Below are 19,634 nucleotides of genomic sequence, written 5' to 3'. Positions count from 1 at the left end.
AGCAGAGCCCATCCCTGATGGCTCTGAAGATGGACAAGCTGCTGGCCCAGTTAGAGAGGCTGGGTCATGTGAGAAGAAAATTACCTTCCATAAAATTTTTTTCTCTATAAGTAAAACAGTAAAGAGGCCTGAGGGTATCTTTCACTGTTTCATGACAGAAATAGAGTGAAAAATCAGATAGTGAGAACTGTCAGTGCTAAACATTATAATCTGTGTGTGAAGCTTGGAGAGTAGCTGTTAGTAGATCTTTCAAGGTTAATATAACTGATTTTATTTTGTTGATTGAATAAATGATTATTTCCAGAGGGATTAGTTATAATCCAGAAGTTAACATGTCATTTCATCTTTGATTGTACCCCTACAAATCTTCCATATAACCTCTCAGGCAGACAGCTCTGCAAGCTCAGCACTTTTCATAGAGGGATTTGTTGCAAAGCAAATTATTGTGGTGTATCTTTGTATGAGTTCAGAAGATAAATGGTGCAATGATGCATTTTTCCCTTTGAAAATGCCAATTCATTGAAAATGAAAGGTTTCACAGAACTTTGGCCAAGACATATGACTTCCTTATTGCTATTCCAGTTGTCATGATGTTGAGAGTCCTGGGTTTCTACACCCACTATCCTTGGAACCCTGGCTTGCATATTTCCTTTTAGATATCTGTAGGAGGTGATAAAGGGCAAATTCTGTGAACCTGGTGCTGAAAATTCCCCCCGTGGGCCTTTGTGCATAGACAAATATGACTTTGCAAGTGTAAGGAATGCAAAGTGGGGGCTGGAAGGGGAGAGAGATAAAGGATGGCTGGATGTGTATCTTGTGCTATCAGCCCACTTCTCTGGAGTTCAGCTGGAATCTGCTGCAAAGTGGAGTCACCTTTGGCTCTAGGCACAGGGACAATGAAAATGTTTTCAAAGCAAGGCATCTTTCCAAACTTCATCAGCCAAAACATTTTTAAGCCTCACCAATCCAGCCTACACAGCTTTTTAAATTTAATTTGCATTATTAAGTTTTTAAAGGAGGAGAAAGATACACCACAAAACAAGTGTGAATACAGGGATAGCTTCATGATATTTAGAAGTGCACCAATTTACCTCTGAATAGAAATATTAGTGAAAAAATGTGACCTGCATAATGCAAAATCTTTGCTTTCTCAGCAGGTACTGCAAGAGGAATCACAAACGTTAGCAAAGTTCAGGAAGTCACAGCACCCTTAGCAAAGTTCAGGAAGTCACAGCATCCTTTTCTGTTTTTCAACTTTGCAGAAGTCCATGTTTTCTGATGTTTTAATATAGTTTATTATATATTATCCTTCTATTTGCATTAACATAATAATATTTATATTAATATTTTCTATAGTACTGCTTAATTTCTTTATGGGATGGCACCTTGAAGGGATGGTGAGTACACCTGTGGTTTTGGAGTGTTGCAGCCTACAAAGGGGTCTGCTGCAGGTGATTTGTTTTCAAATGCATCGTGGCACAAGAACAGCAGTGCAGAGCTCATGCACAAGCTCAAAGGGATCAGGGGGTGCTCAGCCCCCAGGGATGGGCTGCAACAGGCACTGGGACTCTTGGCAAATAATCTGCCATGAATGGCGTGTCCTGAGAGGCTGCTGAGGTGTGCTCTAGGGTTTACAAGGTACAGACCATCCTGTTCATCCAGAGGTAATCATTGCTCCACGATAGCAGGTTTTGCTCTGTGTCTGGTAAATCAGCATTTCTCTGAGAACTTCTCCCCCTGCAGTGCCTTGTGGTGCAGGCCCCCCAGGCTACCAACAGCATCTTCTCTCTCTCTCTGAAAAAGGTTTATCTGGCAGATCTATTCCTTCCCTCACCCCCTTGAGGATGCTGCCTTTGCTGCCACCCCTCTTCACATCTCAAACACCCTCCTGCAGAGGGCGAGCTGGGAAATCTGCTTGTGCATGGCTGGGAAATCTGCTCGTGCATGGCTGGGGCTCCTCTGCTGGAGTCTGGATCAGGCAGGAATCCACAAGGAGGTGTGCAGCAGAGGTGAGGCTGAGGGTTGCTGCTTCAGTGTTTATGGAAAGTGAGACCCTCAGGTGGGTTTGTTGCTGCTGCAGGGTGATCCACCCGAGGGTGGGATGTGCTTCTGGGCTCCATCCCCTCATCCCTGCCATCCCTCCCTGTGCAAGGTGCCCAGTGAAACCTTTGGCACAGGCAGGATCTGCCTCTGCTGCAGCTCTCTAGGGCTGCTGGGGCTGACTTTAGATTGCAGTCATGGATTTAATCACTGTTTTGACAGGCTGAAAAAAAAAATATTGCTGTTGGCACCAGGAGCAGAAGGAACATGAGCAGCCCCAATCAGAATGAACTGAAGAAAAAGAGCTTGTTTAGCTGGGGGCTTCTCTCCCCACTAAATTTCAGCATCTGGCAGCAAGCGGCAGAGGTGTGAGACCTTCTCAAAAATAGGTGACAGGCACAATTTCTAATAGGAAGTATTAGACAAACCCCAGAATGGGTTCCAGGGAAAGGTGAGTGCTCTGGGCTGGTTTGCTTTCAAACACAGTGCCCATAAATAACAGCTTCCAAGGCATGAGGTGTGGTAATGATTCCTGTGTTCCTCTTAGGGACTAAATGAGCTGACACCCTGCAAACTTCACTCCCTACACTTGCATATCTAATATTTTGTAAAATCTGAAGTTTTCTCCAGCCCTTCCTATTTACTTGTGCACATAAATAAGCAAAGATATTGAACCTGTTGTATCTGCCAAGACATGGTCCTTTGGGGAAGATCTCCCTGTGTGTGTGTGAAGACGCACTGAAGGAAAGAGAGGAATTCCCAACCAGTGTTAGCTTGCTGCTTCTTGTTTTCTCCACCAAAATTTATTATTTTTATGCTCAAATTTCTCTTTACTGTTCAGGGATATTTACCTAAACAAATTTGTACATCTGCAATGCAGAAAAGGGGGGAAGCTATACTCACTTTTGTGTTCAGCAATAAGTTGTACAGGATTTTCCATAATCAGCTTCTTTCAGCTGTAGGTTTTCCTTACAGTTTTCTGTCATCCAAATGGCATTGAAAGAATCTTAACATTATTGCAGATTAACAGATTTTTTTTATACCAGAGGTACAAATCCAGATCTGTAATTGTGCCTGTAGATCCTCTTCTATGATGCATTCATTTTTAATGCCTGTTATGGAATTCATATATGGGGAAATAGGTATTACAGATTACTTTTATTGCCACTGTGGTGTGTTCCACTCTTCTTAGCAAGCTTGTGGGCAGTTTTGTTTAGATATCTATTATTCATCACTTGCCTGAGATGTGCAAATGTGGGTGATTTTCAAAAGCTCAGCCATTTAAAATCAACGGGTTTTAACATTTTGCTGTTGGTTTCCCAAGAGAAGCTGATTCAAGGAAAGTGCAAGGAACTAGCCAAATAGTTAAAAAATTCTTCCTGTGGGATGATCAATCTTTCTCAAATAGAATTGTGACCCTTGGCATGCTTGAATTACTATTGATTTAATGGTAAAAAATACATTTTTATTAGTTTTTATTTTGTTTGTCCTTTGCACTGAGATCCCTCAAAACCATAAGTATTTATACAAACAATTTATGGTCATATAATAAATAGTCTTCACAATTTAATTAAAAAGTCAAGCAGCATAACTATTTTTCAAGCCCAATGAGTAAAGATCCTGCCATTTTTATGTCATAAATCAGGATACAGACTGTCAGTTTAATCTCCTCTCTTCTCAGCTTATGCACCCATGGCATAATACTTCGCTGATATGAGCACTTGAGCATTTTCTCAAATGCTTCAGAGTTAGCCCAGGAGGTGTAGTAAGCCCAGGCTGTGTTTGTATTTCTCATTTCCCTCAGGAGTGGATGATCCTGCTCCTTGCTGGTGTGTTTCCTGGCTGAGCCATGTGTGGTGGCAGGTAATGATGAGTGTGGCTGTGGTCCCCAAATGACCACCTCTGGCTCTTGGCACAAGACAATGACATTTCCTGCATGTGGACATGCTGTTTGGTGACACAGAAACCCACCAGTGCCCGCTGGCATTTTGCCATTTCACTGCCGTAAAACTCTTCATCTGATGCATTCTGCCATTTGTCATTTGGGTCTGGTCTCCCATTGTCCATGGAAAGGTCAGGGAGGTGTGGATGCCTTGCTGGGGTGAAGTGAGGGGAGGCTCTCCTCCTCCTGCCAGCACTCACTGGGGTGCTGTTTATTGCACAAGGTTATGAAATTATCTTCTGCTTCAGGCCTGGGCAGACTGGCCTGAAGTCTTTGACTTGTCTTTTCTGCAGAAATTGTCTGCTAAAGGCATCTGTCCTTTCCAAAGGGATCCACTGAGCTCTGCAGGACTCCTGTTGGAGCACAGGCTCTGCCATGAGCTCCATTAACTGGGACAGAGGGGACACTGCAGCCTTTCTCTGGGGAGAACATTGTCACCCTGGCTGTGGGGACATCTCTTCACCATTTCAGCCGTGATTGCTGAGCTGGGTGCCCTGTGTGGCACTGGCAGCACCAAGTGGCTCCCAGCATTGTGGTTTGCTGGCAGTGCAGCTGTTCTGGCACTGTCAGATCCCAGTTCTGTTGCTGTCTGAACAGGTTTCCATTTCAATTCCTTCTCATGGCTGTGGAAAGGCATTTGAAGAAAGATTTGTCTCATGGCCAGTCTTGCCTTAACCTCCTGTGCTGCACTCAACTGAATGCAAGGTTTCTTCCCAGCTGCAGCTGCCCCATGTAAATGCCTGGGTGTCCCTGCACTTACCTGTGCTGGTGTCCTCTTCTGCTTTATAATTCCAGGAATTTTAAATGAAAACAGGAATGTGATTTCTAAGGTCAGATACTGGGCTGGAAATGGCACATGTGGACACCTGCACATGGGCTCTGAGGGACCTGCTGGTGTCCAGTACCAGTGACTACCTGGATCTAGCTCAGATGGTGTGGTTTACAACGGGAGCTTCAAGTTTTCCAGATTTCCCCCAGACTGCTGGAAAGTACCATTGTGACAGCCCCTTAGCACAGGATTTAATCTGGAGAAGAGAAGACTGACTGGGGGCCTCATTAATGCACACAAATGTCTCAAAGGCAGGTACAGGGATAGTGACAGACTCTTTACAGTGATGTCCAGTGACTGGACAAGGAGCAATGCCCATTAAGTAAAACATAAGAAATTTCACCTCAACACGAGGAAGAATTTTAGATTGAAGGTGGCAGGGCCCTGGAGCAGGAAGGTCATGCAGTCTCCCTCCATGGAGACCTTCCAAACCCACCAGAAATGTTTCTGTGTCACCCCCTCCAGGTGACCCTGCCTTGGTAGGGGGTTAGACTATAAATGGGGGATGAGCAGGTAAGAGATGCTGCCTAGAGCCCTGCCAGCCTGATCATCAGAAAAATCAGCAGCTGAAGCCCTCAACGTGCAGGGAATTGAAATGTAGTTCAAGTGAGGCTGAGTAGGTGTTTGTTCAGCAGCTTGTTTAGACTTTAATCATGGTTAAATCTTTTAGTTAGATAATTGTTCTATCAGCTGATAGTTTGAATTGCATTGAAGAACAATATGCTAAAACACCTTCAGTGGGAAGCAGCCAAGGAGATGAATTTGGATTACTTCTTGTTCATTTCTTGCCTATCATCGTGTCAGTTCTGTGTTTTTTGATTACTTGGGTTGCACGGTGAGCATTTTCCTCTACAAACACTGACTCCAAACACACATTTACCACCACTGCCTGACAGGGCAGCTTGGGGAGCCAGGACTCATTATCAGAGGTCAAGGCCTCTGTGTAATTCACCTTGGATCAGGAGTTGTTGTTACACTTCCAGCTGTGCTATGGGAATTGGGACTAATTTCCTAGTCATGGTATGCCTGAGTTTTCTATTTATATAGTTTTAAGATTTGGGATCTGTGTTTCTCACAGGCTTTGCTCTACTAAATGCCAAGTTGCTAGGTGGTTTCAAAGTAAAGTAAAGCTTGAAGTAAAGCTACATACAATTTTTTAGGAAGAAATGAATTTAAGCAGTGTTTCAAGCTATGTTTTCTTCATTTATGGCATTGCTGTGTGCTGGGACAAAGGACATTATAAGTCTAATGGCTTTTGTTGGTCATTCTCTGGGACACAAGCCATCACAGGAGGCTGTGTCCCCCAAAATCTGTTCAGTGCATAGCCATGAGCCTTGGCCTGTGCTGGGCTGGAAGTGGTTGGGTGCTTGGGCAGCTGGAGGTTTTCCTGCCTCCAGCCCTGCAGCTCCCTGGGCTGAAGCTGCAGTGAGGAAGTGTGTGCACACTGCAAATCATGAGATGTACCAAATTCACCATGTTGCCAGGGAAACCTCCAGTTATAGACACAGCCCTTAAGCTTTTTGCTCAGTTTGCTCAGACCCAGGCACTGAGCAGTCCCTCATGGACTGCCAGTCTGGCTGCTGTGGTGGAAACTGGGCATTTACAAAATCTGAGGGGGAAAACTGACTTTGGAGACCTTGGCAAAGAACACTCATACAAAGGAAATGAGAAACAAATAAACAGAAAGTGATGCATTTTCTTGTTGTTTTTTTTTTTTTTCTCCCATAAGAATGGAGGGCTTTGTTTTGATTTGAGTATTTGCATTTGGGGATTTGCTGTGCAGGTGCCAAAACCAGTGTGTTCCTGGGCAGGGTTTTGCGGGGATTTAGTGCCTCCATCCAAGGCTCAGTAACTCCCCACACAGCCCTCATGAGAGCAGGTAGAACTGGCCCAGGTAGGAACCAGGACGAGGAGCCAGAGTCCAGATGTGAGGGGCAGCCACAGGGCACAGAGAGTTTGGGGAATCACAACGAGCCTCACGCTGAGCTGGCAGCTGGGTCCTGCTGCCCATGAAGACAATGGCAAGGCACAAACTGTTTTCTGGAGCAGGCAGGCTGAGCCAAAATTGGCTGCTGCTGTGTCTCATTTGCATGGCAGTTAATTACCTACATCTTCAGGTTCACTTATCTGTATGGAGATGGGCATTAAACTGGTCCCTGCTGGTTTCTCAGTCCCCTTTGGACTGGTTCCCACAGGCTCTGAGGCCAGACCCATTGCAGGTACATTTTAGTCTTATCTCTGTGGAAAGAGCCTTGGTTGGTGACAGTCATATTGTTGTCCCTGCTTTATTATTCAACCTGTGTGGAAATGTGCTTAGAATGTGGTGGTGAGGTGGAAAATCTGCTGGGACAGGTAATGCATCTGCCAGACATGGAGCTTGTAAAGGGTTTTCTGAATGCAACTCTCACCAGGGTTTCAAATGGAAATGTTCTCCCTGAGCATGCAACGCCAGGAATTTTGTCCATCTCTGACTTTGACCCTCCTTTGAGCAGGAGATGGGCTAGAGAATTCCAGAAACGCCTTCCAGTATAAGTTATTATTGGAATCCATATTATGATACTACAAATTTGAATTAGTAGTAATAGAATGACATATATGAGCTCTGAGTGAATATAATTGGAATATATCCCATAGCATCCTCATTTTTCTTCAGCTCAGCAAAGTGAGATGATGAAAGTTCGTCTGCACTTTCTATCAACAAATATTTGTGCAGAGCACTTGTCTAAATTGAACTAAAAATCCAGTTTTTGGTTATTCTAAATGCAGCCTGCAGTATTTGAGTTTTTTGTTTGGTTGGTTTATGGATTTTGTGGTGTTTTGGGTTTATTTTTAATTGCTCTTTTTTCTTTGTACTTGAATTCACTAATAAAGAGATACATTTTTTTTAAAAATATCATATGACAAACATGAATCTGGTAATGAACATTCAATGAATGATTGCTCATTGCCCATGGCTCTCTAAGCTTATTTCAAGCTGTCTGCAGCTGTGATTCTGCTGCAAAATTTTTATCATCCAAGTACAATGTAAAGTGTGATGTGGGTCTTTAAGATGAAAGGGAGACCTTCTCCTGAGACAAGCAGCTAATTTTCCACGTTGGTATTCCCAGTGGTGAACAGCCAGTTAATCAGTGCCTTGAACTGGGGAGTACTGGTGGGAATACTGGTGCCAACTATTTCTGATGTTATGGGGTGTCACTGGAGTTAGTGGGGCAGCAGGGCAGTAGCTGGACTGAAATGGCTTCACCATACACATAACCTCTGAAAGCAGCCCAGAGTTGGGAATATTTTACGTCTTTTTATGTTAATAATCTGAAAATATATCTCTTCTCCTGTTACCTCTGCTTTCCCTCATTCATTCATTGTTGAACTAGTTTTATAAATTTAATATTAAAGATTTACCATTAGGAATCAAATGTGATTTTCCTGGAAGATGATGAAAATGAAGTGTCCTGTAATTTGCATTTGGACTGACTGTTTTCAGGTGCTCTGCTGCCCAGATTAATTAATGGGTGTCAGGTTCCTGCTTGCTATTTTCCTTTATTTTGGCAATGGATGGGGAATAGAAAGGCAGATGAGAACGAAAAATCTCAGATTAAAAGAAAGATTAAAGCTTTTAAAGGAGAGCTGACACTGTGAGCATATGGTAATTATTAGAAAATACATGCACAAATTAAAGAAAGCTGGATAAGAGTTGTAAAAAAGTAGGGAAGCAGCTCCAGTGCTTTTATTTATAGGAGAAAATACCTGGGGTGGCAAGGAGCAGCATTCCCTGAGTTGCTATGGGTTAAGGGCTGTGGAAGAGGTTGGTATTTGATCCTGTAGGCAGGAGAATGCTGGACATATAAAAAGTCCACAGGGTGAAAGGTGCACAACAAGACAGTAAAAACTGTCCAGAAGGAAATAAATAGGCAATATGAGGGGAAACATGCTTAAACCTGTTCTGGATTACTCTAGGCTGATTTGTACTGAATGCTTCTTTTTCCTCCCCTCTTTTTGGCTTTTACTAGCTTCTGTCTATTTCAAGGTTTAAAAAATGTATATCAATTTCTTTCCTAAGCACAGAAAGTCAAAGAGCTGAATTTTAGCTGTTAAGCTAAAGCAGCCTAAATAAATGATCAGTGCTACATCAGGCAGCAAGTGTGCACCCATCCATGCAGCCCTGAAAGGGGAAAATTACTTCTTTTCCATAGGAGGACTGAGCTGGTTAAAATATTTAGTAGTTCTTTCAGTTCAGGCTTTATGGTGAATATTCTCATTCTCCTCTCAGTACGAGGACAGCGCAGATTCCCTTTGTGGCAGAAATTTTAAAAATGGACCCTGCCACCTTTGGTAGGCAGCGTGTGCTGTGCTTGTGGCCAGAGGTTCCTGCAGATGTTCATGCCTGTGCATTGTGTCGTTCTGCCTCTGTCCTGCAGTGGCTGTTTTGGGCAGGGCATCCATCTGTGGGGTTTAGCAAGGCTTCCCCCACACCTTCAGGAGGCCACTGGATCCTCCATGGGACAGGAAGGTGTCTCCAGCCCCCTCGGGGTGCATGGCTTCGCTAGGCCTGGGTGAAAGGCCGAGGCCTTTGGCCTCTGGACAAAAGCTGTTTTCCACAGGGCTGTCTTGCTCCCACTGATAGATAAGATTTAATTGGGATGTTTTAGCAAATCCCTCAAAGGACGCAGGGGAGGGGCAGGAGAGCCACTCCTGGCTTCAGCTGTGATTCAATTTGCCCAGTCAAAACTCCTTGGAAACACTCCTCCCTTTCTGTCCTGGCAGACATACAGCTCAAGTGCCCTTACAGATCCCAGCCACCTGGATGATCACAGTGCTAACACAGTACAAAGAGTTCTGTCACTCAGTGTCACCTCATTGTGGCTAGGAGGAGTGTAATGCCAAATGTAGTGCCAGTGACAAATGCAGAATAGCTCCAGTTGCTGATGGTACAAATTGGATTCAGCTGCAGCTTCACACACACTCAAGAAGCTGGAGAGAATCAAAAGTCTGCTTAACATATTTGAGTGTTTGGGAGTAGTTATAAGGGAGATGGTATTTCATGCTCATTAATCAAGGGCTAGGGGAGAAACTCAACTGTTCAACACTGATTAAACCTGTCCTTGCTGCCCTAACTAAAATACACCTTCACTTTGGAGCCTTCCTTAAAAAGATACTGCATCTAGGTTGTATCAAACAGAGAGTCATGTTTGGGTTTTGCTGGGTAATATTTTAATTTGCAAAATTGCAAGAAAGGCAACACTTAGCTCATACAAAGTGTGAGATGAAGTCTTTGGTGTGAAAAGTCCTCTCTTGAACTGACCCATCTGAGGTCATCTCTCCCCTCTGGAAAGCCAGGGAACAAAGGAATCATGCCAGAGACAGGAGAGGCTCCCAGGCTGCTCCAGGGGCTGCAGAGGCAGAGCCCATCCCTGGCAGTGCTGGGAGCTGGGAATTCAGCTTTGTCTGTGCTGAGCAATTTGGCCACTGTAGCAAAACACAAACACAGTTCCAAAGCTGTTTCAGTGAGCAGAATAGGCTCAGTTAGCAAATGGAATTCATGCTGGCACTGTGTATCTCTGCTATTGTATTTTGCCAGCAGAGAAATGTGGCAGATAGAAGCAAGTGTATTTTTTTTTTAATTCCACCACTAGCAGAGCTTGGCAGAGCCTGATGCAAACCTGGTGTGAGTTGCCAGCCCCTTGGTTCCAGGCATGGAGGGCGGCATTGAAACAAACACCAGATCTTTCCTGGACTCACTGATAAACTGAATGTGGGCACTAAGCAGAGGGAAAACCTCTCAAACTCCCTGCCAAAGGACTCCTTGTTCCCAGAGGCATCTGGGAGAGGAAATATTATGCAAACTCCAATTCTCCAGTGTGGTTTTAGGAGTATTTCTGCTAAATTCAGGGGCCTGGGGATGGGGGGAACATCTCCACAAGCAAAACTTGCCAAAAGAGTGTCCAGAGCCCATCACTGCATGCTTGTGTCTCTGTTGGGTTCACGTGGCTGCTGTTGCTTGATAGGTCCAGGTGCCATCAGATTCCCCAGAGCATTTCAAGGGGAAAGAAAACCTCTTCAATTATTTTTTTCCTAGCTTTCTGCAGATCTCCAAATCCCTTTGGAAAGGGAAATTGCATACTGGTTTTCATTATTGGGCTTCATGAGTGGGGCATTTTTTTCTGCTCTCTGGTGCAGCATGCTTTGTTTCTCATAACAATTAACCTTGGAAACGTGGGTGTTTGAGACCCAGCCACTTAAGCAGTTTTAGTTCTTTCCTGGGGCTTGATATATTTTTCCTGAAAATGCATCATTACAAAAGTTTATTAGGAGAAACTGCCATTGGCAGAGGTCTCTTCCACCATGGCCCAGATCAGGCATGTGATGTGTTGAGGTTTATTCATCTCATTGCACATATTTTTAAAAGTCTGGCTCTTGGACTGGGGAGGGAGAGATCTGTCCTCTTTTGCCTGCTGAAATTAGTAATAACTAGAAGCTGTCAGGTGGTGATGGGATAGGGATGAATCTGAGGGAGGAACAGAATCAGGGAAGAATGTCAAGAAAAGAAGGCTGAAAAGAAAGGCAAATAATCTGTTTGCTTTATGATACAGGGAAGTCTTGTGGGACATTCAGTGGGGTTTGTTGGGTGAGGTGCCACCTCCATGGCTCAGGGTAACTCACTTGCCCTGAGAGCAGTGCTGTGGTCCCTGGGAGATCAAAGCCCTGGAGCAGTGCTGCAGCCTTTGCTCTTCCCATCCCACTCAAGAGGCAGAATTTTCTTTGCCCATTTTAATTTGTGCCACTGCTGGCATCAGCATTTGTCCAGGCAGTAGTCGCTCTTACAAGAATTATGTTCCTTTTCTAAAATTGCTTCCACCACCAAGTGCTTAAAAAGAATTCAAATGGCTGCCATGCCAGCTCTTAAATGAGAGCTGCTCAGAGAGCAGCTCAAGAGGTCTCCAGAGAGGCAGCAAATAAAAAGTCTCTTCTGTTTCTGGATCCCTGCTCTGCTCTGAAGCATGGCTGTGAGCCAGCAGGGTGGGGGAGCCCTGTCTGTGGATATGGAGCCAAGGGCTGGGCAGGCTGGCTGGGCTAGCTGGTATAGAGAGCTGGCTTGCTCCTTCTCCCTCCATGCTTGGCTTTCCTTTTGATTTTAAAAGCTCTATTTGGAGCCAGGGCAGCAAATTGCAGGTCAGTTGTGTGAAGACACTGTGGGGAGAGACCTGGACCAGAGCATGGCTGTGACTGGTGGAGATGAAGCCTGCAGGGGAGGGAGAAAAAAAAATAAATGCTTTGGGTTGGGAATAAGGTTGTTCTTTTCTGCCTTGGCTGCCAGAGGGATGCTGGAGGTTGAGAGCTACTGAAAAGTAGAGTTTTTCTGGCAGAGGAATGCAAGCCTCCTGACTACACCCCACCGCGAGGAGGATTTGGCACCCAAACAAAGTAATTCTGTGCTGAGGCTCTCTCTCCCAAAGACTTGTCTGAGGAAAGAAAAATAAAGGGAAGGAGAAGAAAAACAGCCAGCAGAAAACCCTTAGAAAGAGCAACTCCTGGTTAATGCTGCACTGCAAGCTTTGAAAACCAGTGGTGAGCATTGCAAGGTGCTGCACGAGGAGGAGAGCAGCGGGCGCAGAGCTCCAGGTTTCCTGCAGACTGGGTGAAAAGCTGTCACAGTCATTTTCTGGAAAAATCCCTTCGCCAGGATTTCTCTCCTGGGAAGCTGAGAAGCCTCAAAGGAAACAATATTATCTCATTTGCTTCTCCTGTGTTTTGCTGCTTTGGAATGTGGTTTAGAGATTGTTTATCCAACAGGTGGTTTCATGTGAATTGTTTTTACTTATTGGCCAATTACAGTCAGGCTGTGTTGGACTTTCTGAGAAGAGTTTTCATTAGTATCTTTTCTAGCTTTCTGTCTGTATCCTTTCTGTATTCTTCAGTATAGTTTTGTATCATTTTAGTATAGCATTCTTTATCTTTAATATAATATCATATCATAAAATAATAAATTAGCCTTCTAAGAACATGAAGTCAGATTCATCGTTTTCTCCCTTTGACAGAGGTCTCAGAAAATACCACAAAAAGCCATGTCACAAAATGCAGAAGTAGAAATGTCACATTGCAAATCATGGGACAGGTGACAGCCCTCAAAATGTTACAGTGGCACTGCTAAATAGAGGCCCAGAGTTTGAGGGTGCCTTGGGAGAGGTGGCTGCTGCTGCTGCCATTTGGTGAACAGCCACAGGGGGTGTCACAAGGGCATGCAGGGACAGGACAAGGGGCAGTGGCTTCAAGCTCAAGGATGGTAGGTTTAGATCAGATATTAGGAACAAATTAGGGAGATGTTGCCTAAAAAAACTCCAGAGAGCCCATTTTTCTGCAGGAAACGGAATAGTTCTTTTCCACATCCATGCAGGTTGAAAAGGTTTTGTCAGTAAGAGGGTAGAATTAGCAAAATTAAATTTTTGACTTTGAATCTATCAGATTGTAGGAAATGGAAGCAAAAAAATTAATTTTAAAAAAAGGAATAGAATGGGTGTTTGCAAACATGATGCTTATTTAACATTATTTTCTATTCTCAAAACCAGCATGTTGACTTTATTATCAGCCAAACAGACTATGGTGTCTGTAAGCCTAATGATGACTGCTGCATCTCCACTGCATATCTCACAACAATTTTTGATTGCTGCTGAGAAGACATTGCTGGCAATGCAGGACTAGGAATTCAGAGAACACCGATTTTTCAGCAGAATATTTTGAAGTGTTGAAGAGTTACTGAGAGTCACCAGTCTAAGGCTGATGTTATTTATATCCTCCGTGTCTGGGGAAAGTGATAAATCTGCAAAGACAGGGAGGATCATATCCTGCAGCCCATACTGTAAGGGCATTCCTTACCCATAAATTGAAAACTAATGTTTATTTCTCTTTAATTAAATACTCCATTAGCCAAAGACTGTGCTAAAATATTTAAAAGGAAGCAATGTAATCAATATACCAACTGTGCCACTGTAAACATATCTCATATGCAGTAAGTGCCAGGTTTTCTTTCTTTGGTGAATTATGAGTGCTTTGAAAAGGATAGGTGGAACTTTGTGGGTTGAGATGTTCTGTAAATGCAAAAATAGATTTCTTTTCTTGCCTCTCATGAGGGCACTTCATCAAGCTGGTGTCTTGGTAATGCTCAGGATATTAATTGATTCAATTTTTTTTGGGGGGTGGGGGGGATAGGCAACATTTCTTCTAAAATCTTCATCTGCTTCTTAAGTAAATTTGTGTGTGTGTGTATACATAAAATTATTGTCCAAAGCAGAGGATTTTGTGCTCCCCTTAGTTTTATTCTTCATGTTGGTTACATTGCTCCTGTCCCTGCTCCTGTGTGGCCTCTGATGGTCACTCAGGCAGAAAAGGCTTCACATCTCAGAGACACCAGAGCCTTTCCAAAATATGCCCAAAATAGAAGGGGAGGGAGGAGAAGCCTGGCAGTAACCAGGTGGAGGAGTACAGGGATTATTTTCTTCTTTGGTCTGGTTAAAATCAGGTTTTAAACCACTGAGGAAATAAATGCTTTTTTTTCCCCAATAAAATAAATATTCTGCAGCCCCTCCTCTCCCTTACTGGTACCTGGAGGAGCTCAACCAGAAGCATAAAGTCCCTGATTTAGTGTTAACATGCTCTCAGCAGATACTTTCTCCCCTTGTTATTGCCTTGCAAAGCATCCATTGTACTCAGGTAATCAAGGGGAGTTTATGCAACCACTTTCTTTCCTCAGAAAAATATTCCTAGTGGTGTGATGGTAGAAAAAAAAATGTCTTTTGTGAAGATAATCTATCAGCTGAATTAGTTTACACGTGATTTTAATGCCAAGAACCTCAGACTGCTTAAAAATAATAAAAAAAATGAAATGTCAAGCAAATAAAAGTTAATTAAACACACAGTGAGAGAGGCTTAATTTTAGTCCTAAAAGGAGCTGAAGCTTTTGCAGAACATCTCTACAAAGGCAACAAAATCCCTCACTGCAAGGTGTAAAATATCCCCCACTCCCTGGCAAGAGATGAGCACAGCACCTGAAGAGCATCTGTACTTCAGACATCAGATGTGGGAGAGGTCATTTGCTGGGGGGTTGGGGAAATCAGAAAGCAGTGAACTAACACAGAGCCTCCATGAATTGTTGTATATTACTCATTTTCTTGAAAATCTTCATGCAGAAAGAGCTTTGAGTTATCCAAGCCCAGTGCAACACAAGATTTAAAGGTCAGCTCCTTTTCCCACGGCGTTGTGTGTTTCACAGGGAGCCAGGCTGAGCTCCAGGCTCTCCCCAGCATGCTTTTATTTTTTATTCCAGCAAAGCAGCCGTGCTGAAGCAAAGAGAAGATCCAGAAGAGCAAATGAGACAAGGCAACAAACACTGCAGCATGGGCAGGTGGGGTTCTACTGAAACAGTGCTCGCCTGACTTGGGCACAAAAGCAGAGGCTTTCATGGGAATGTTCATTTCCCTTGCTGAGACTCCTAACAAAGGTAATAAATGGGTAATTAAATGTTTCTCCATCATGGCTCAGTCAAGGAGGCAGCCAGCAGGTGTGTGCTCTGCTCCACGGCAGCTCCCTGGGCTGCAGGGTCTGGGTGGGGGCAGAGCTGCAGGAAGGGGTGACATCCAATTTATGGAGCTGTGCCTGGCCCTTCAGGACCACAGCTGGGATAGGGAATGTCCTAAAAAAAATTAAAAAAAGGTATGAAAGCCCACAGAGCAAGAGCTGTCGAACCAAAATGAAGGGATACCAAAGTGAAATTACAGTGGTGGATGGGGCTCTTCTGGTGGGAAACCTCCTGCCCTGGCCAGACCCCAAGCCTGCTTAAATGCCTCCAACTACTGGAGAAGGCTCGAGGCTATAGCCAAAATAAAGACACCAGGACTTGTTCACAAACACCCCCAAAACTCACCAGGAGGTTTGTATCTTCAGGCAGCACAAATGCCAGGAAGAAATGAAGGGAGAAGAGAGGTTTGCTCCCTATTTTATTTATGTTAAAGGGCTATACACTACATTTCCCGATTAATTTTGAAAAGATACAAGTTAGCAACAGAAGATATGAGACATGCTGTATTTAATCTTGGAGTCTATGAGGCTTTCCTCACCCCTGACACATCACTGATTTATGTGTGCTGTGGATTGTTCTGACTTTCTTAATGGATGGGTAACATAATTTCATATCCCAGGAAGAGGGGCTGCCAAAAACGTCAGAGCTTCAGACTGGTGGGTTTCTGTCGGGCTCTTTTCTTTAGTCCTTCTCTGCATTCTGCAATGCTTTTTCGTAGCACCATTTAGGAAGCATTTGCACAAAGTGGATGGTATTTTGGCGAACACTTCACATGTAATCTTTAACAATATAACAGCTTTGTTAATCACTGTAACAGATTAAATGCTCCTTCTCCGAGCTGGCCTAGTTTGGAGGTTAAAATTATACAGCCTAAAAGGGAAAAAATATGGGGGGGGGGGGGAGTGCTCTCATTCTGTTTGTATTATTTTGCAGTACAAAAAGAAGAGAAGATCAGCATCATCAGGAAAGCAGACTTCATCTTGACAGGTGACTTTATTTTGAAATGTAATTATTGGGCCAGACTGGCAGCATGGGTAACCCCTAAAGCTGTGTGTCCTTGGAGCGTGGGAGAAGGAGCAGGGATGAACGAGGGGATAATGCAATGACTGTTTTTTCCATTTTGCTTTCTCTGTACTTACAAAGAAGTCGACCTTGCTGCTCTGTTGATGAGCTTGCAGTGCAATGCAAAGAAAAGCAGCCAACATTTGCTGTTAGATGCACAGTGCATGAAATCCATGAAGACATGAGCAGGTCCTTTGCTGGAATATATCATATATCAGTCATATATCAAACCTTTCTGTTGTGGGGGAGCTGTGGGATTACCTGTACATCTTTATATCATCACTCAGTTCAAAATAAGGAGCACTTTGGGTGCTTTCCCACCCGTGGCAGATGGCTTGGGCTGGCAGTGGGAGCGTGCAGTGAGCCAGGGCAGCCCTGCTGAGTGTGCCATGCTCTCCTCCCCGTGGTGTCCTTTCTGTATCCCCTGGCTGCTCGAGGCTCTCAGCTGGCAGGGACCTGCACTGAGGTGCCAGCCAGCCCAAGGCAGGCAGGGGGGGCACTCATTAAGTGCCTTTCCCAATTATGTGCCATTAGAGGGGCTTTAAACAACCCTGAGAAAGGACTTTTGCTTTGCTTTAGTGAAGATTAGGTGGCATTTGAAATACTGCTCTACCCCTTTCATTTCCAAAGACTATGAACATGTTTGCATTAGTTTCCTCACTCAAGAAGTCTGGCATCAGCCTCTCCTGATGCTGTCTGTTGTCCCAGCATCTCCAGTGACTGTGCACAGTGCTGGATGCTACATGCTCATTCCAGATTTATCAGTGCAATTTGCATATGCTTAATATTTGTGCCTCACCGATGTAAAACTTGAATATTATTGGTTTATAAACTTTTTTTTTGTGGGGGGGGAGGTCATTACTCTGCTTTATGGAGGTGTTTAAAATGTGCAGAACTTGATGTAGATGCTTTGATTGCATGCATAAAACTTGTAGGAAATACTGTAATAAAGCTTATAGAGCAGATAGTAAATGTCTTCATGTTTGGAAGGAACTGGATGTGCTTTGTGTTTCCTGATAAGTGGTTCATCATTGTTAAGAAGCAATTTTCCATTAATCAGGTGTATCTCAGCTGCAACCTTCCCCACACGTCTCTGTGGGTTGGTAAAGGAGAAAGTGTCACTTTTTGTGAGCCTGGGTCTGCTTCTGGGAGCTTCCATCTCTGCCCCTCTCCTCTCACATACCATGCACTTCACATTTGCTCTTTCAGCAAGCAAGCAAACATTAAAAGTGGCAAAGATTTAGTACCAAAAGTGCTTTCATTTTACATTCTGGTAGGATGTGTCAAAAATATTTTCAAAACAGGAATTTTGCTTGTTGGAGTAAGAGAACAAATCAGAAAAGCATGCAGGGCAAATTCTCCTGCGAGATGCAATATATCCATCCAAACAGATTTTTGTGTTTGACCAGGCAATGCTGGTGATTTCTTATGGCTGCTGAGGGTGCAAGGTGAGGAAGAATTGGACTGGACAAGGTTAAACAATCTTTCAATCCTCCTCTGGTACTGAACTCTACAATATCCTGAATGATCTGTAGTTTATCTTTCATATATAGAGGTTTGTAGTGACTTATTTTCAGTTTGTGTGTTCTGAACTAGTGAAAGAAATGAATGTTGCACAGTTAATTCATTTATCAATCACATTCAGTAAATGGATTGTCTGATCTGAAACACAGAGGGAGAAATTAAACAGATTAATGTCTTTTCTCAGCTGAAGCAAAAGCAGTGATCAGAGCTGGATGAATTAACTTCAAAATGAATTGACATCATTTCTGCAGACACAAGTAGTTTCTGTCATGCTTGGGGTCATGTTATTCAATGTCCATGAAGCAGTCAGGCAGGCTGGCAAAGCTGGGACTTTTCAGAACATCAGCCTGCGTGGTAATTCATGCCAGCCTGCCAACATCCATCTTTTATTGGCCTTTATCCTTTCAGAGGAGGAGGAATGACTTGGTGTTTTCATCCCTCTCTGTCAGTGCCCAGTCATTACAGGAGAAACTGATGATGGAGCCAGGGTGTTTAATTCACAGATCCCAGGAGTGCAGCAGGGAAACCTCCCTCCCCCAGGAGGAGCCTCCATCTGCCACCCAGCCAGGAGCCCCAGCCCAGGCAGTCCCTGCAGAGGCACCACTCCAGCACTCAGGGGCTGCAGGGGGGAGCTGACACCCTCTGCACTGACAAATCTGTGTTCAGGACTGGGGGCTCCACAAGGAAGGTGTTTCCTGGGCAAGCTGAACCAGGCATGGCCCTAGAAATAGACACTGCTGGAGGCAGCAGACATTCCACGAGGCAGGCAGTGCCTTACCTTGTATGCCATCACTGCCTGGAAGGGGCTGTCACACCACTGAGCTCACCTTCCTGGGGCCCTGCTGCTGGGAGAGGGAGTAAGAGCTGCTCTAGGAGTGGAAAGCAGAGGGGAGAGTGGCTGAGAACTTGGGAGATGCAAACTGAAGGACTTGAGTTCTTGGTGAGCTCAGAAAACACATTCACATATGCCAGTGGGGTGCAGGCTGCCACCTTGCTGTCAGCTCCTGTGGTGGGAACCAACATTTGAGGAGACCTGAAAGGTCTGGTTTTGGTTCATCTGGGCCTCTGAACTGCTGAAAAAAAGATACATTCAGGAGGGAAGCCTGAACTGGCAGAGGCAGTGACTTCCCTGCCATGGGCAATGTGTTCAACCACTGCCCAGAAACTCTTGGGTTGCCTCTCAGGCACAGGGGACAGGAGCAGCCAAGCTGATCCACTGGGCCATCACCTCCTTTTTCCTCCTGAGTGAGCTCACAGCAAGTGGAGCTCCCAAAAGCAGGAGCCAGAGCTGAGCAGGGTGTGGAGAGCTGCTCAGAGATGAGCAGGGTGGGCAGAGCTGACCAGAGATGAGCAGGGTGTGCAGAGCTGACCAGAGATGAGCAGGGTGGGCAGAGCTGACCAGAGATGAGCAGGGTGTGCAGAGCAGCTCCTGCCAGCCACTCTCCCATCCCTGACCAGCTCCAGGGAGGCACTGCCAGCTGAGCTGCCCCTGGTGCCAAGCTCTGGCTTTGCTTTTGTGCAATCAAGTTACCCTCTGAGGACACAGAACTGCAGAGCTAATCTCTGTTCTTAATTTGCCATTAAAGTTTATTTTCAGGAAATTATTAAAAAAATCCACAGCACAGCTGTTCCACATTAATCTCTTCTTCTTGCAATTTTCTCCTTTGGCA

The 19,634-nt window shown here is 44.5% G+C and overlaps 1 long non-coding RNA gene across 6 annotated transcripts in view; it reads left to right on the top strand.

Annotated features, from left to right (window-relative positions):
- Positions 1-19,634, top strand: part of LOC135304375 (uncharacterized) — a 35,546-nt gene that overhangs the window by 5,026 nt on the left and 10,886 nt on the right. For all 6 annotated transcript variants that reach the window (XR_010365790.1, XR_010365793.1, XR_010365794.1 and 3 more), the window contains exons 4-5: positions 15,127-15,300; positions 16,312-16,365. This is a non-coding gene — a long non-coding RNA (uncharacterized LOC135304375). The remainder of the gene's footprint in view (positions 1-15,126; positions 15,301-16,311; positions 16,366-19,634) is intronic.

Source organism: Passer domesticus, chromosome 7 (genome assembly GCF_036417665.1).
Source record: "Passer domesticus isolate bPasDom1 chromosome 7, bPasDom1.hap1, whole genome shotgun sequence".
Lineage (NCBI taxonomy): Eukaryota > Metazoa > Chordata > Aves > Passeriformes > Passeridae > Passer > Passer domesticus.
The sequence above is the reverse complement of the archived record's forward strand: the minus strand, read 5'-3'. Positions and strand labels throughout refer to the sequence as shown.